The sequence below is a fragment of the Cavia porcellus genome, unplaced genomic scaffold, assembly GCF_034190915.1.
Source record: "Cavia porcellus strain 051 isolate PalLab524CR breed Dunkin Hartley unplaced genomic scaffold, mCavPor4.1 scaffold_9, whole genome shotgun sequence".
Taxonomy (NCBI): Eukaryota; Metazoa; Chordata; class Mammalia; order Rodentia; family Caviidae; genus Cavia; species Cavia porcellus.
In genome coordinates this window covers 76,775,218-76,791,366 of record NW_026947492.1, presented here as the reverse complement: position 1 = coordinate 76,791,366, position 16,149 = coordinate 76,775,218, and the positions used below count along the sequence as shown (strand labels likewise).

At 47.2% G+C, this 16,149-nt stretch overlaps 1 protein-coding gene across 7 annotated transcripts in view; it reads right to left on the bottom strand.

Annotated features, from left to right (window-relative positions):
* Mpped2 (metallophosphoesterase domain containing 2) overlaps positions 1-16,149 on the bottom strand; it is a 152,120-nt gene that overhangs the window by 74,112 nt on the left and 61,859 nt on the right. The gene's annotated exons all lie outside the window — the stretch shown is intronic.

Here is a 16,149-nt window from a genome sequence, read left to right as displayed (position 1 = left end):
CTTTCAGCTCCTGAATACAAGATCGTGATTAAAAGCCCCTGATTGGAAGGCTCCACTTTCGTCCCTTTGGGAAGGGGGAAGAAACTGTAAAGCTTAACCTCCTTTTAATATTTATGGTATGGAAATGTGAGTTCTCAGTGTGTGCTTTGTATGTAAAAGTTTCCCGATCGAAATGAGATAATTCTGGGAAGAAGAATGAAAGCTATAAAGAAAAACCCAAACACCAGACTTCTGCATAGATTTATAATGTTTGAATAAAGTATGGATCATACATATTAATAACTCACACAATGCTATAAGATCCAAAATCCAAAGGGAGATGGTACCAGGCAGCTCTCCCCTTCCTGCGATTAATGTCCCTTTGTGTACTCTGTCAGACCCCATCCCTCAAGCCTCACTGTTGGGCCACTGCTCATTCTATTTTACTTTATTTTATTTTATTTTGGAGGAAGACCAGGTGGAACAATGACACCTACAATTCCAGCTTCCTGAGTCTCCTGGATTCAATGCAAAATTAATGTTTTCAGCTATTCCAGGAAGAATTACTGTTACCCAGCAGGAAATTAGATCCACTTGTTGTAAGAATTGGTTCTTACAGTGAGATAGAGTCAATGATTTAATTAAGGAGGTTTAGCAGGAAGGAAAATTTAGGGGGAGGTGGGGAGGGGCAGTTTCTCTCCCTGGCCCATTTGGATTTCAGCAACAGTGCACCTCAAGATTGCATAGCGAGGTCTTCAATACCACAGTAGTTTTTGAGACTTAGGTTGTGTTTTGCAGTGTTACTGTTTTTCCTTGGCTTTTAATTTTTCGGCTTCTAACGGTAATGGAATTGCCCAGAGAGCATGTGAGTTAATGGGGAGGCTTCAGAAAGAGATGAAAGTATTCCAATAAAAAAATAACAGTGCAGAGAGATCAAACCAGAAACATGGAGGCCAAGAAGCAGTGAGTCTCCTGGGTTACTAGTGCACACTTCCACATGACAAGGCCCTAGCCACAGTGATTGGCAAGGCTGTGCCAAGAAGTCCACCTCAGATAGGAAGCCTCTCAGAAATCTGCCTGCTGCGAGGTCCTTAGACAAGATGGTGGTGATGTTGTACTTAAGGCAGGGGGAGATGGATTAACAAGACCACACATTCCTAGCTTTGCACATGCTGGAAATCCAAGAGGCCCTGGAACCCTAAGATCTTGGCTCTGCAACCCCACCAGCTTGATGATGCACTCTGGATTCACTTGTGGCCCCCCAGGGGTCCCCCAGGGGAGGCAGATCAGTTTCCCAGGACAGGCAGGCATTGCTCCTAGCCAGGTCTGGCTGCGTGGTCCCCAAGCACGCTGTTGTCACCAGGTCACACCATCCTTCCTGGTGAGGATGTCCCTGCAAACCCAGCTACACACCTGCTGCTGTGGAAGGGTACACCCCTCAGATATCCTCATTCTATAGCTCTGGTCACCAACAGGGGACACCAGGACACAGGGCAAAGGAAGAAGTACCTTTTCTCTTTCGGACTAGTTTAAGAAAAAGAAGGGAGGCCAGGGACGTGCTGCAGAATAAGTCTTCCCAGGTGCACAGCATCCTTGGTGTCTTCTAAGCCACATTTTAGAGACATGGCACAGAGAAGCAGCCACCAGCACAGCCACCACCACAGAAGGGTGACAGTATTTACACGTGGCCACTGAACTCATCTGGTCCTGAGAATCCACAGCAGCCCCCGACCCCCACCCTCTGCTACCTGTGCTGTGAGACTGTTTGACATATTTTCTTTTTCGCTGAGCTGACCTTTCATCTATAATCTGCCAACCTTTATGTTTTATATGAAAAGTCTAAGCAAGGCAGCTGACAAATCTCCTGTTCCTTGATGGCATTTTCATTTTTTTCCTCGCCTAGATTAATTTGGAAGGCACTGCCATCAAGCTTCTGACTTCTTGCCATGCTAGCAGCATCACTTTCAAATTGTCGGACAGAGAGGTGCTCTCACCTTTACCCATTTTATTCAGGTCCAGCCACTGAAGCCAACCTGCTTGAGAAACCCACAACCACAGACAGTCATTGCAACGTGGAAAATCGTCACACTCCAAAGGAGCCCAGCTCTACCAACTAACCAGCCCCCTCTCTCCCAAAGGTCCATGCCTGCTCTATTAATGAGGGGTGAGATCCTTGAGGGTGAAATGAAAATAAACACCCACCAAAACTTCAGGTGACTATGTGCATTTTAAAAAAGCATATTTGGAAAAATCCAGTATTATGGTGTCAGTAATGCTATATAGTTTTGCTTTTTTCTTTTGACATATAAAGTAAGAATTACTTGAATAAAGCTATTATTAATTAAAAGCACAAGTGATTCATGGGTACAGAAGCAAGAGAACGGATGAAATGTGGGAAACTCCGGGCCAGGGGAGCTCTCTGGACTCAAAGCGGCAGATGCCAAGAGAGGCCACACTCCTATGCTGGTCTGTGTGCACTGTGCTCTTGTCCCATAAACAGGTATCAGGAAATCAAACTCAAGAGGTCCTCCCGGCTGTCCAGCAGTACTGGCCACACCTCTGCCCAAAGCAGCCACGGAAATTCTCTCTGGGGACCATTTCAGTCCTGGGCCCCGCTGACTCCCTCCTCTGGGCACAATAAGTCTGCAAACACATGGGGAAAGATGGGGCAGGGTCACTTCCCCTGCCCAGTTCTCCTGGGTTTGCATCTTCTCATCTTCACGACAGCTCTGTCTTCCCACCTCATTCTTCCTCTTCCACAATCTCCCTTTACTCTTTGAACCACTCTGTCCAGCGGACTCTCCTGCCTCTGCCGAGCTTGTGTCCCTTGCTCCCAAGGTGACAGGGCCAAGCAAGCCGCAGGGGCACACAAGCCTGGCACACTGGGCAGTAGGCCCTGACCTTGCTGCTGCTTTGAGATGCCTCCTTATCTCACGTGGAAACTTCCTGGAGAGCAGGGTCCGGGAGTTGATGGTGGTGGGCTGAAGTCAGCTCACAGAAGTCTTACGGTGAGGCTCCATCAAGTTTTGCATTAAAAAAACAAAAACCTGAACTAACATTGAGAAATCAAAAGCTATCCAGTAAAATGATGGGTTTCCAGCCTCTTGGAAAATCAATCTGAGACTGCTGGCTTCTGGGTTCCAGCAGACGTTCACATTCCTGGCCCGGTCCTGAAGGGCCACTCCACCAGTGGATGTAACAGCCCAGAGGCCAGGGCTCACTCAGCCCTTGTCCTGTGCTATCCTATTCTCTCAGGAAAGCCTGCCTGGAATGGGGCTCATAACCTCCTCCTGGCCACAGCCAAGGCTTCCTCTGGATTTTACCTCTGCAGATCCTGCCACTGGACCCCACTCCCTGAACACATCAGTTCTCTGGATCCCTGGCTCTCAGATCTCCAGTCTCTCCCTCCCCAACCCCATATTCCCTTTCCACTCTCCTCCTCCCCTTTCATAGACACTCCTGACCATCCTCTTTCTGCACGCGCCTCATTTCTGTTCTTTGTGATTCAAAGTTCAAATGATTGCAACATGAGTGGCCCAGGGCCTCAGCCGGCTCTGCTGTACCACTGCTTCCCAAAGTGCATCGAGAAACAGAGAGGAGGACCGCATCTCCCTGGTGGGTTGCACGAGGGTGGCAAGGGTCTGAGCTTCCGATTGGTGCCACTGGAGCCTGCTCACTGATGCTGTTCCATGACCTGGCTTGCTCTTCACATGCGACTTGTCTCCCCCAGACACAAAGGCATGGAGAACGACTTGTGGTTCTTTGACTCAAAGCACCGGGTTCAACCAGAGACTCTGGAGTACGTGATGGACTGAAGGATCCTCTGCAGAATTCACCACAAGCTTCCCACAAGCCCAGGAATGAGGCTCGCTGCCTTGGTCTATGACAAAGTGCAAGCCACCATTACATCTTCCAGCATGCTCTGGCTCCTGACACCCCATCCAGCCAACGAACCTTCAATGATGGAGGTTGTAAAACTACAGTTTCCTTGACTTTACCCAGGATAAAGTAACAATCCTACCTCTAAGATTCAGAGCAAATCAAAGTAGGGAGCTAGATTGTTCTCAAAAGGGAAAGGGTTGGAGGAAAAAGGAAGGGAGAGTGGATTTAAAAAAAAGAAGAACTAGGATGCATGATGTACTTGTACCCATTCCCCACTAGCACTGTGAATATTGACTCAACACGTGTACTAAAAAATAATGACAACTAAACACATGTAAACACTGCTTTGGCCAATCAAGATGCCCTAGCTAGTGTATTCTTCTCCTCCCTGCCAAAAAATCAATGTCCCTCCAAATTACAGGTTGTATAACTACAATCTGTTTCTCTGCTATAGGGATTACAGAAGGTATTTAGACCCACAATCAGTTTTCCACAGTCTGGGAAACCGCTGGCCATCTGCTGGAAGTCAGCTCTTCCTGTTGGAAGTCAGTCAGTTCTTCCTGGAGCTCTTCATCCTCTTGAAGAGGATTCTGGGAAATACGGCAACCAAAAGGCTCCTTGGGATGGGGCTGATGCCAAACACTACCTGCCCCACACTTCAGCTTTTATTAGAGACCTTCGCTTCTGCACGTCAGCTGGAGCCTAGGATGAGGCCGGCCAGCTTGCACGGCAGTTCAGAGGGCAGCAGCGAGCCAACATGGCTTCCCGGGTTTCCCCAGGGAAAGGAAACTTAGTTCCATATAGGTGGCACTTTTTAAGATTTCCAGTCCCTCCAGGCTTCTAAGTTGCAGATTTTGAAAATATATGAGGGAACCAAGATTATCTGTAATAAAAAGACTTTCAGGGAAGAAAGCTGACTTTGGAGCAGGAAGCAAAACAATAGCAAGAGGACAGAAGGGATAGAGGAACTCGAGCTGGCTCCAGGTAAAGAATGAGGCCCACAAGTGTGACCTCAGTCCTCTCCTCCTCGGCCAGCGTGCTGGGAAAAACCTCAAACAGATTCCTATGGTCCCGAGAATGTTACTGTTTACTCGCATTGTGAAAGCGTCCACCTGTTTGAAAGCAGGAGTCCTGAAGCCAGTGGTGCAAAGGGACCTTGAGATGTCCCCTACATAGAGAGAAGAAGGTGGATGTCTTTCCTGTTTTAAATGATGCCTGCATTTCTAATATTGTGACTCTACCTGGAACAGGGTAACCATTCAAACTCCATGAAACCTACTGAGAACTGATAAGAACAGCCTGAAAATTGGCCAAGCAGAAAATCCCATGGGAGGGAAGGAAAGAGCAGAAGATCTCAGATGGGTGGACTGTGCAAAGCACTGGAGGGGACTTGGCTGGGGACCAAGTGAAACCACTCCCCATTGGACCCACAGGGATCCCTCTGGGCTCTGGGCAGAACCCCCAGGATCATCACTAAGTCGGGCGAACCCCGTCACTGACCTCATTGTGTCCCCACTGGGCACAGCTAACAGCACTCAGGTCATCACACGCCCAGCAGTCAGACCCCTGCCTTCTCCTACCAAAACTTGGGCATTGGGGTTTCTTCCATGCTCACAATGGGAAACCAAGTGGTAGAAAAACACACAAAACTAGATTACCATGGTGTCAGGGCTGAGCCATCACCCAGCATGTGGGCAATGCCAGCACCTGAGATGGGTCAGCAGCCACAGCCCACGGGCTCTGTGCTGTCCCCTGGGCTCCTCACTGAACAGAATTCCAAGGACCAAGCCTCTATCTGCACCAGGGATGTAAGAATAGGAAGGCAGACGCCTTTAGGATCTCAGGGGTCGCCCACCTGGCGTGGGGATGGGAGATAGAAGGAAGAAGGGCAAGCCAGGGCACAGCCATGAGGACCCTCAAGGTTTAGGCAACTGTGAAAACAGCTCAGATGTGTGGCTGTCACCCAGCAGCTGTTCATGATCCTGTCTCAGTCATCACCTTATTCCACTGTAACACATTATAACTTACACCAATGCACATGACTTTCAACTCACACCCATGCTACGAAAATCACCAGGCAGGTAAAAGGAATGACAACATCTTCCTCATTGCCCAACTGAGTTCCTCCAGGTTGTCACATGGACAGCCACGAAGGGACGTGTCCCACCATTACAGACTGCTGGGGTCCTGGGGTGAGTCCCTTCTGCCATCCAGTGTTTTCCTAACACATGAAGGCTTTGGGGTACGGAGAAAGAGTTCTACCACATACCAAAATCTGATCTGGACAGTTACTTTCTAAAGGCTTTTTGGGTTCCTTCCTCCAACTTCAACTGAGTCCAAATCAAGCTTTCACTGGACGGCCCTGAGAGAAATGGGCATAGACACTGTGGAGTCTGCTTCCGATCAGCTGTGCCCATGTCTGTGTCACTGAAGCCGACAGGAATGCATGGATTCAGGGCATGAAAGGAAGTCTGGGCTCGAGTCCCTAAGTTCTGTTATTTATTACCCATGAAAGTAAAATTCCAAACACACTCTTTAACCTTCATGTCACTCACCAGGAACAAAGAGACTAACTGTACAGTCTGCCTTATACCACAATACAAGATGACGTCTGACTAGAAAGGACCTCATGCAATGCCTGACACAGGAAGAGTGCAGAGCGCTGCTGGCTCATTCTGCTTTGTGTCTTGTGCTGAGCTTCAACCAGGCTCTGGGGCCCAACCCCTCCTCCCACCTAAGACAGTCTTCAGTAAGTATCTGTAATAAACCAAATACTGGCTGACAAAGTCTAGGATGAGTGGAATAATGTGTGGGGATTTTCCCCCCACAAAGCCTTTAGGAAGCAACTGAAAGGTGTTCCTTCCAGCAATAATTATAAGTGGCAATTATTCTACTGAATAATTAGGGGAACGAATGGACTTCCTACGTGTTTGCACTTTACGCCGTGAAGTATGGTCAAGATCAAATTAAATAAAAATAACACAAGGCTTGAAGGTATATATTTTTAAAGAAATAATAATTTTACAGGCTTTTCAGATACTCCCCTCCTTAACCTTGCAAATAGGAATTTTAAAACCTTTTCTGTACTAACTCCCATTATCCCTGTGTGCTGAAGGACTGTCTCGGCTGTGACTGTGGAGTTGAATATGTGACTGGGCTGCGGGTTGACAGTGGGAATAAAATTCCTGCCTTAACAGCACCACTGGGGCGAGAAGAAAGTGGTCTTCTAGAACTTGATTAAAACTAAATTGAAAAAGAACATATTTGGCTAATATTACATTAGACTAAAATATAGAAATGAACCCTAATACTCCCAAAATCTAATAAGAAAAAGCCATCTCAATTTCCAAATTTTCAAAGCATCTTCTGTAAATGCATCACAGATCAATTTACATGGTACTTTTGCCAATAAGCAAAACCAAATCATGGGTTCCAATTGGCTTATATCGGCAAGTGTGAGAGCAAATGCTAGAAAATGCAATTACTGCAAACAAACTCCATTTTCTCCCTCTGAAGGGAATTTCAGGGAATATTTTATTGCCATCAAATAATATTTCTGAAGGCATCAATACACAATTCTCTTTTCTTTTCAGGGTCCCGTCTCACTGCATAATCTAATCCCCTCTACAGACAGCCCTGGAATTTAGAGAACAGCCTATGAGAGGGGCTCTGCCTTGCATACACATTTGATGTCAATTTTAATAATTTCACTCTGGACAGGAAGCTGCACAGAGCAAAATTTAGGATCCAATAAAATTGATTTTTCCCCACTTCATAACTCAAAATTTTAATGAAGCATTTCGAAGATAAAATTTACAAAGAAATCTCTCAGGGAAAGCTATTTTGATCAATAGTGACAGTGAAAAGAAAGAATGGAAAGCACATTTATTTCTTCTTCCATTTTTGCTTTCCTTCACCCATCAAATAGTAACAATTTCTACTAAAAAGAACACTTAATCCGAGATACTAAGACTTCCCGGGAGAGAAGGTGAAATCACGAAGCCTCTTCAGATACTAATGTTGGTTTCCACCGGAAGATCAATTCCAGCAGTATCCAGGGGAGCAGGTTCATTTGCTGTGGTTTGGGTTTTGTTACAGGGGGGCTCCATCAAATTCATGACCTTGGGCTTACCAGGCAAGCACTTGAGCCCCTAAATCCCCAGCCCTGGGAACCAGGTTTACGAGCTAATGCTGCACCTCCCTTCTGGGTTCAAACAGCCTGAAAGATGTCCCATAATTATTCAGAAGCATTTCTGGCTCATGATGTCCCTGGGAACTCAAGAATCCTAGAACTGGAATTGGAGACTGTCACTTTCCGGTATCCTATGTAGTTCATCCCGGCCTTGAACTCACTAAGTAGCCTAGGTTGTTCTGGAACATGTAGAAATCCCTTTGCCTCAGACTCCTGATGGCTGGGCTTACAGGCATGTGCCACCATGGCTGGCTCAGTTTCCCAGTTCCCAGGGACCTAAACTCCAGCATCTTCATGCTACCTACAGCTCCAGGGGTACAGTTACACTATGCCATCCGAAATCCATGCTTTCTCGTAAGCCATATGTGCAAGGCATGTGCTCTTTAAAGCTGCCTGAGTGATTCAACTGAATACTCTGAGTGATCCAGGAAATCAAAGCTCAGTCAGAGAAGCACATACTCTGACTGCTGGACACTGTTTCCAGCAAACAAATGAAAGTGGCTCTAGCTCTACAAGTGTCCCTGTTTCTGGACACTTGAAGTCAAGTGATGCTCCCCCTGGCAGGTCAGTTTTGCCAAACTGTTCATTGCAGTGTGTAACTTCTCCCCTTTATCACGCACATCTGGCCATGCAAGGTCCCTTCACCTCTTGGTTCACCCCTATTATGGGCTACATTGTGTTGCTCCCACTCCTCAAATTTGTATCAGGAGGTCCTCACTCTGGACACTTCACCAAGTATACAGGCCCTATATTTGGAGATAGGGCCTGTAAAGAGGTAATAAAATTAAAATAAGGCCTTTCAGGTGAGTCCTAACCTACCCTGGCTAAAGCCCTTCTAGGAGGAAATATGGACCCACAGATCCAGGACTGCACAGGAAAGGCCATTTGAAGGCACAGTAAGAAGAGTCTCCTGTGAGCTGAGGATAGAGGCCTCCAGAGGAACCGGATCTGCCTGAGGACTGCACCCTCCAGAACCATAAGAAAATAACTGTTTATTGTTCAAGCCACACAATCTGGAGTGTTGTTACATGTAATCCAGTCCCTGCTGACTGCCACTCCTCCCGGGTATCCTGAGCGCTGAGCTTGCCAAAAGCCTATGACTTACAGAATGAGAATGTATCTACAAGTTCTCTCCCCAAACTCACTATGAACCTCAGCAGAGCTCATACTATATGCTACTCACTTTTGTATTCCCAGCAAGCTTCAATAAGTATTTATCAAATGAAGAGCAATGGGATGAGAGTATTCCAAATCCTATTTTTATTTTCTTCCAAGGTGTCAACAATGACATACATTTGGAGGTACACCATTCATTTGTTATTGAGAAACTGAGGGAAATTTTGTTGAGGGAACGTCAAATTAAAGGACGAAAAGTTGATTTCACCTCACAGTTTGTAGAGGTTCCAGTCTACAGTCGGCTGACTCCAGAGCAGACTGGCATGGCAGAGGAGAAACAGTCCACAGCAGCACAGGCAGGAGGCAGCGGCAAGCAGCCTTCCCTCCCTCCTCGATTAAATCCCATCCAAGCTACCTTACCAAGAATGGAGCTTCCCTTACCCACACCAGAACAAAATGAGACCAATTTAGCCATCACACACCCTTGATGCAGATGTCCCAACACCCGAGACCCAGCCATCTCCACAGAGCTCTACCTGTGAGCTGGGGACATATAGATGCAATCCACAGTGAATATAATGGGGACTCAAGATTTACTGATCAAGCGAAAACACAAACGGATGCATTCACGACCTGCATGTGTCACACCAACGATGTGTCACCACTTCAAAGGAGAAGGGAAGTATTCTGCGTGTTGGACACTACTCACTTCGGGGTCTTCCAGCCTTGTTCCCAGGGTTCAGAATCAATAGAGGGAATTAACGGAATGGTCACTCATTAGGTGGTGTGGTGCCTGTGTCTTCTTAGTTGTAGCCCTTCATCTGAAATTTTCACCCCAGGCCTTCTACGCAAATCACCACTGTTTTGACAGCTGGGCTCTGTGGCACCATGCTTTCCCCGGTCCAAACAGGACAGGTGCAGCCACTTCTCAGGCCCTAGTCACAGGGGCAGAGGAAAGGCTCTGGGCTGATTTAAGTGCAGGGCCAGCTCCTTCCTTTCACTTCCAACAGAAAAATCAAGGGACTGCAGGGTGCCCCTGACCTCCTACTCTAGCTCCCGGCTTACTGCAATTCCAGCTGTGTGGAGTCCTCGGAGAGCACAGCCATTGCTTCATCTCTCCTTCTGTGGACACTGAGGCCTGGCAGGGCTGTGTGGCTCCTCCAAGGTCACCTGATGGCTTAGCACAACAAGAAATGCTCCATTAGGCAGGGCAGCGCTCCCCTCTTCTGTGTCACACGAGGCCAGGGACAGTCCCTAAGGCAGAGCTAACACATGTTAGACCAAAGACTTTCAGTTCAGAGAAACTCAGAGGCTTTGCTGCAGACTGTGAATCCTGATTTCTAAACTCAAGCGGGGAGCATCCTGTGATACCCATGGTGTGCAGACATTCATCTGGTCACCTCTCAAAGATGAGGCGGGAAAGGAACTTCATTCTCAGGGTTCTTTCCTACTCTCTTGTAATCTCTACCGTCAGAGTTCAAGCGCCTGTCTCTCCTCTGACTCACGGGGATATCTGTTTAGCCACCTTAACTGGGAGCCTAAGTCAGAAAGTAATTTAAGCAAGACAGAAATGAGCTCTCTTGATCCAACCACCTTTCTTCCAAACTTTTCTTTTGTCTCTGTTATTACTATGGAGACACCAATAAAACACAGTGGTAAAGATCTTCTGTGACACCAGCACCCCAATTTTCCCCTATGTTTTTTTCCATAAGCAGCTAAAGAGCTATATCCTTTCCTTCAACCAGTTTGGAACCCTTGTTCGTTTCACATAAGAGGGCGATTTCCGAAAGTTTGGAGCAAAACGCCTTTACATTGCTATTTCTTCATATGCAGACTCATTCCAGCTATGGCATTTTATCTATGTATAGCGCTGAAATACCTGCTTCCATTTTTCACTAGGGTTAGTCTCAAAGTGTGAGCTATAACTCAAAATGTTTAGAGTGTGTACATGTGTGTTTGTGTGTGTGCGTGCATGTGTGTGATCCTGGAGTTTGAACCTGGAACCTCCACACTGAGTTAAATCTCCAGTTTTTAAAAATCTTTTTTTTTTTTTTTTTTTTTGATACAGACTATCCAAGTAGCTAAACTGCCAGGTGAGGCGTGAACGCACTATTCAAACTGCCTCCACCTCCGGGAGTGCTGGGATTCAAGGGTGCATCACATGCCAGACTCAAAATCACTGACTCAGATGTTGAAAATAGAGGTCCAGTTTCTTCAGGAAAAAAGTCTACTTTTATTTTTTTGAAAAATTAAAAACACCCCCTTGGAGTATTTTGACTAGAAACTGGAGATTAGATATACCACAGGAAGAGTATTTTTGTAGAGTTCAGCATAACTCTCCAGAACTGAGAACTCTAAACACTTCTACTCAAACCTGTTCAAAAGTCAATCTTTTGCCAGGAACTCTGGTGCGATTTCAAATCTTTGGGTTACATTGCTCTTCCTTTCCAAATGCCATGTGCCATTTCACTTTCAAATCCATGTGCGCAGATCTGCCCACTTTGATTTACCTTTCTTTCTCCTTTTGGCTCATTTCAAGTTTCAACCTGTTTTCTAATCCACAGGATGTGTGAAAAAGAAATCTCACTAGATCCCATTAAATCTCATCAGATCTCAGATCCTCTCCAAAGTCAGGGTGAGATCTGGCCATGAGCTGGGGTCTCAGAAAACTTAGGGATGATCACCACCTCACTATGGCACTGGACAAATACTCCCGGGGAACTGCACTATGACTGTGGTGAGCTCAGAGACCACTGCAATGGCGATTCAGGAACAGCAAAGGCCACCTGCCCTTTCGAGCTTGCACTGTGGTGGGACCAACAGACAGGAAGGAAACAAGCACCTGCTAACATAATGCCAACTGTGGAGCGCTAGGAATCAGCAGGTGGTACCAGAGAGGCCACTGCACAGGGCCATCAGTGCCGGTCTCATTGAGGGGAACTAGTCAACAGTTCTGTCTGTTCACTCCTTATCAGTAAGTAGCTGAGCTGTGCAAGAAACAGAATGCACTGGTCACGTGTAGCACCCGTGCACGCCTGTGGACCCACGCTGGTAATGCCTGAGGACACCTAGCACATGGTTCCTTTAAAATCTCAATTTTTGTGAGAACATTCAGACACTGTGACCTTCTACAGTTATTAGTTGGTTTTAAAAAAAAAAGTCCTTGTGATAAAAAAATCTTTCTAAAATGTATTTACTCAACTTTCTGCCTTACTAAGGAAAGCTGAAGAGTCCGTGTTGAATCAGCTATGAGGAGCAAAATGCCCCTCAGCTGCGCTGCTGCTGTTGTTTTTGTTGTTGGTGTTGTTGTTGTTGTTGGTGGTAATGGTGGTGTTAGTGCTGGCAGTAGTGATGATGTTGTTCTTGGTGGTGGTGGTGGTGTTCATGCTGGTGGTGGTGGTGGTGGTGTTCATGCTGGTGGTGGTGGTGGTGTTCATGCTGGTGGTGGTGGTGGCCATGGCAGTGATAGTAGTGTTAGTGAGAGCAGTGTTGTAGTTGGTGGTGGTAGCGGTTGGTACTGGTGGTAGAGGGGTGTTTGTGGTGGTAGTGGTTGGGCAGTATTGTAGTGGTTGACGGTGTTAGCTGTATTGGTATGTTAGTGGTACAGGCATTGTTGCTGGTGGTGTTTGTGGTGGTAGTGGTGGTGACAGTGTTGGTTTTCATTGTTGTTGGTGGTGGCAGTGGTGGCACTGGTGGTGGAGGTGGTGTTGGCTTTGGTGTTTGTGCTGGCAGTGTTGGTGTTCATGGTGGTGGCAGCTGGTGGATCACAGAAGTTCAGTGATACCAACCTATCTGCTTACTTTCTTGTCCTCCACTTTTGTGGTTTGTTCCAACACAATAGCTTAATCATGGAATGTCCAAAAGACCGTGATGCAACATCCTATGAATACCATGCTGACTGGCACTGAGCCCTGCAAGGGCAACACATCCAGGACTCTGCCCCTTGATCTCAGAGTCCCCTTTCCTGGTCATTCTCCTTGGCTACTGCCAACTATTCATGTCCTGGTCATACGAACACACATACCTTTCTCACCTCTCATCATGGCTGGGTGAGGATGAGAAGTCACATGACCCTCTACCTTGGTCCGCAAGCTGATCATTTTTATGTGGTGGGCAGGTGGAGAGGTATGGGATGCAGGGAAAATGTCTTCAAAGCAAACTTTATGAGGAATCTTAAAGTCCAGGAAAACACTGAAAATCTGTCCTCTGTGGCTGAAACCAGGCTGAAGGTGGGAGCCCAGGGCAGCACTGTGCCCCACACGAGCTGTTTCCTAAAACACTTGACAATGAAGGCAATAAGACTTTGATTATCATGTAGCCTGATTCAGCCCACTAGGTCAGCTGTTTCCAAACATGTGAATCCTCTGAATCCTGCAAGGAGTTTTTAAAAATCAGATTCTGGTCTCATTTTGGGAGACTGATTCTCTAGGTTGGAGTAGGCCATGACTTTGAGGAAAAACATTTTCCTTCTGCACTTCCGGTTTCTCTTTCTGACTGACAATTGAGACATGATCTCAGTGGCAACAACATGACCCTGCAGGGTGGAGAAGTGAAGTCTCTTGTCCTGCCTTTACTCCAATGTAGGACAGAGTCTTGGTCCACCACCGTGGACTCTAGGCCATTGAAAGGGACTGGCTCAAGACTGCCAGAATAGAGAGCTGAGACGCAGCGCTGCTTCCCGCTGGCCTTGACCTCTGTGCTTGTCTCTCTCCCTGCAGATCTAGCAAAGGATCTTTGCCATTTTGCACTGGCAGGCTCAAGTTACAGCCAAGTGTCTTCCCAGGTCTTGATGACCAATTGATGGTGACAGCTAAAGAGCTGAATAGTCAAAAGGGTACTTCTTATGGGACCTTCAGGAATCTCATCCCGACAGCTCCAGATGGCTAAGCAAGGAAGGAGGCTAAACTACAGGCAACAGCTGGCCATCAAACGCAGTGTCCCATGTGCTTCAGCCTGTCAGACCCTTAGAACCAGAGCATGCAGCAGAACTCAGTGCTCTTCCCTTCCGCCACCATTTCCACTGACAAAAGGCACAGGAGGCTCAGAATCCTCCACTTAAAGATGGGGCCTGGGGTTGCTCTACACCATGGGCAGGAAGAGAAACAGAAGGGAGGAGGAAGGAATGAAGAAAGAGAAAAAGGGAGGGTAGAGGGAGGGATGGAGGGGCGGTAGGCAGAGCAATACAAGAAAAAGAAAAAGTAATATATTCCAGGATGAAAACAGGAAGCAAGGTGAGAAACAAGGTCTTCCAGCAAGTTGCCCAAGGCTGTTGCCATCCCTGCCCTGCTGTGTCCTACATCACAGAAAGTCATACCAGGCAGGCTCCTTCCAGGAAAAGCACAGATGACTCTCTTCCAGTGTCCTGTAGAAACTGTATTAGGAGACTGATCAGAGCAGAGTCCAGAAGACAGTCTGCTCAAAGGCCACCCCACTTAGCCCAGACTGCAAGGTCCTCAGCTCATTCATGTCCTCATCCCCTGGGCAAAGCGATGTGCTCAGAATGAAAGGTCACATTCTCATGCCCAGGTGGTGATCTTTGACTTGTCAGGATGTCCACTTCTCTTGCCCAGAACTGGTTTAAGGCATCAGTGTCATCAGTCCTGACTGGTGGTTGTCACTGCCATAAAGAGGGGAGCAGGGGGAGCAGATCCACGGAGCAAGAGCTGGCCATGCCAGGCCCAGGGTGCTGGCAGCTGCTCTCCAAGGTTGGGGGCAAAGGCACACATGAAAATGGGCAGGAGGAATTCTGATGGAGCCTGGGTCTCTCATGTTCCCACTGGACCCCTTCATTTCCAGATCCTGAAACACGCTGTCCTCCATAGTTCTTGTCATGTGTCACAATAAGTTCCTGCCATGTTATTTCTTGCAACCCAAAGCCCCCTAACTTCTGTTTGCTCTTCCATAAGCTCCATTAATAACATTGCAACCAAACAAAACTCCATGTGAATCTTCTGTTCTCCATGACAAACACCTGATTCCATTTGCTGCACTGGTGGACACTGAGAGTCCTTGTAAATGAAATCAAATGGTTGTGGCAAAATGACTGAGTTCAGATAAGCACATGCCATGCTTACCCTGCATTGGGCACCACCCTAAGAATCTTTATACATTCACCGACTAAGTCTTTAGAGTGAGAATCATGAGCCCTTTCTACAGATGGGGTTGTGACACAAAACATAGGTGAGAGAGATGCTGACTCACAGTGTGGTGCACTGGCTGCATGACTTTACCCCACTATCCAGACCCTCAGCAAAGCACATGGTGCCACAGGTTGAAGACAGAGTCCAGGAAGCTGAGTTTGTCTGAGAGATGCGAGAGTAGTGACTTAGTAGACAAGAACTCAACGCTGGAGCAAACAGCGCTGCCGAGATGTGAGGACTACAACAGGATAAACTGTGCTCACCAGCTCCTCTCAATCCAGTCATTTTGGCTTAACAGGGTGTGGAAGAAGCCTCCGAAGTTAGCTCCCATCAGAGCACTTCCAGAGCCTAGGTCCTCATGAATGGAGGCTCGTAAGCCAAGGTTAATATGCTTTCCACATCTTCTCGGACCTGAAGGTTCTATGTTCTCTCATCTTCTTGAGAGTCTTCATCCCACCCTCGCCCCAACATGCCTCATGTTCAGCCGGTATGACATAGCCCACAATGCGATGAAGTTTAAGAGTCCCACTCAGCCAAGGTCACAGTTATGTCAGGAATGTCCTAAAAGTCTGCATTGGTCATAAAGAGCTAAAGTAAAGCAGGCATACAAGTGTACCATGATAGTTTTCTGCCCACTGTGGCAGAGTGCGTGACCCTGATGGACAATGAAAGACACTAACCCAGGAAGAGCAAAGCTGTGAGCCTACATGGCCACGCCCCATCCTGTACACAGCCACATGGAGAATAGAGGAGGCAGCCTCTACCAGGCCTGGGCGTGGCCCCAGGGCAGCACCCCACCAAGTGCTTCCGGAAGCTGATGGACATCAGAGCTGGCAAATA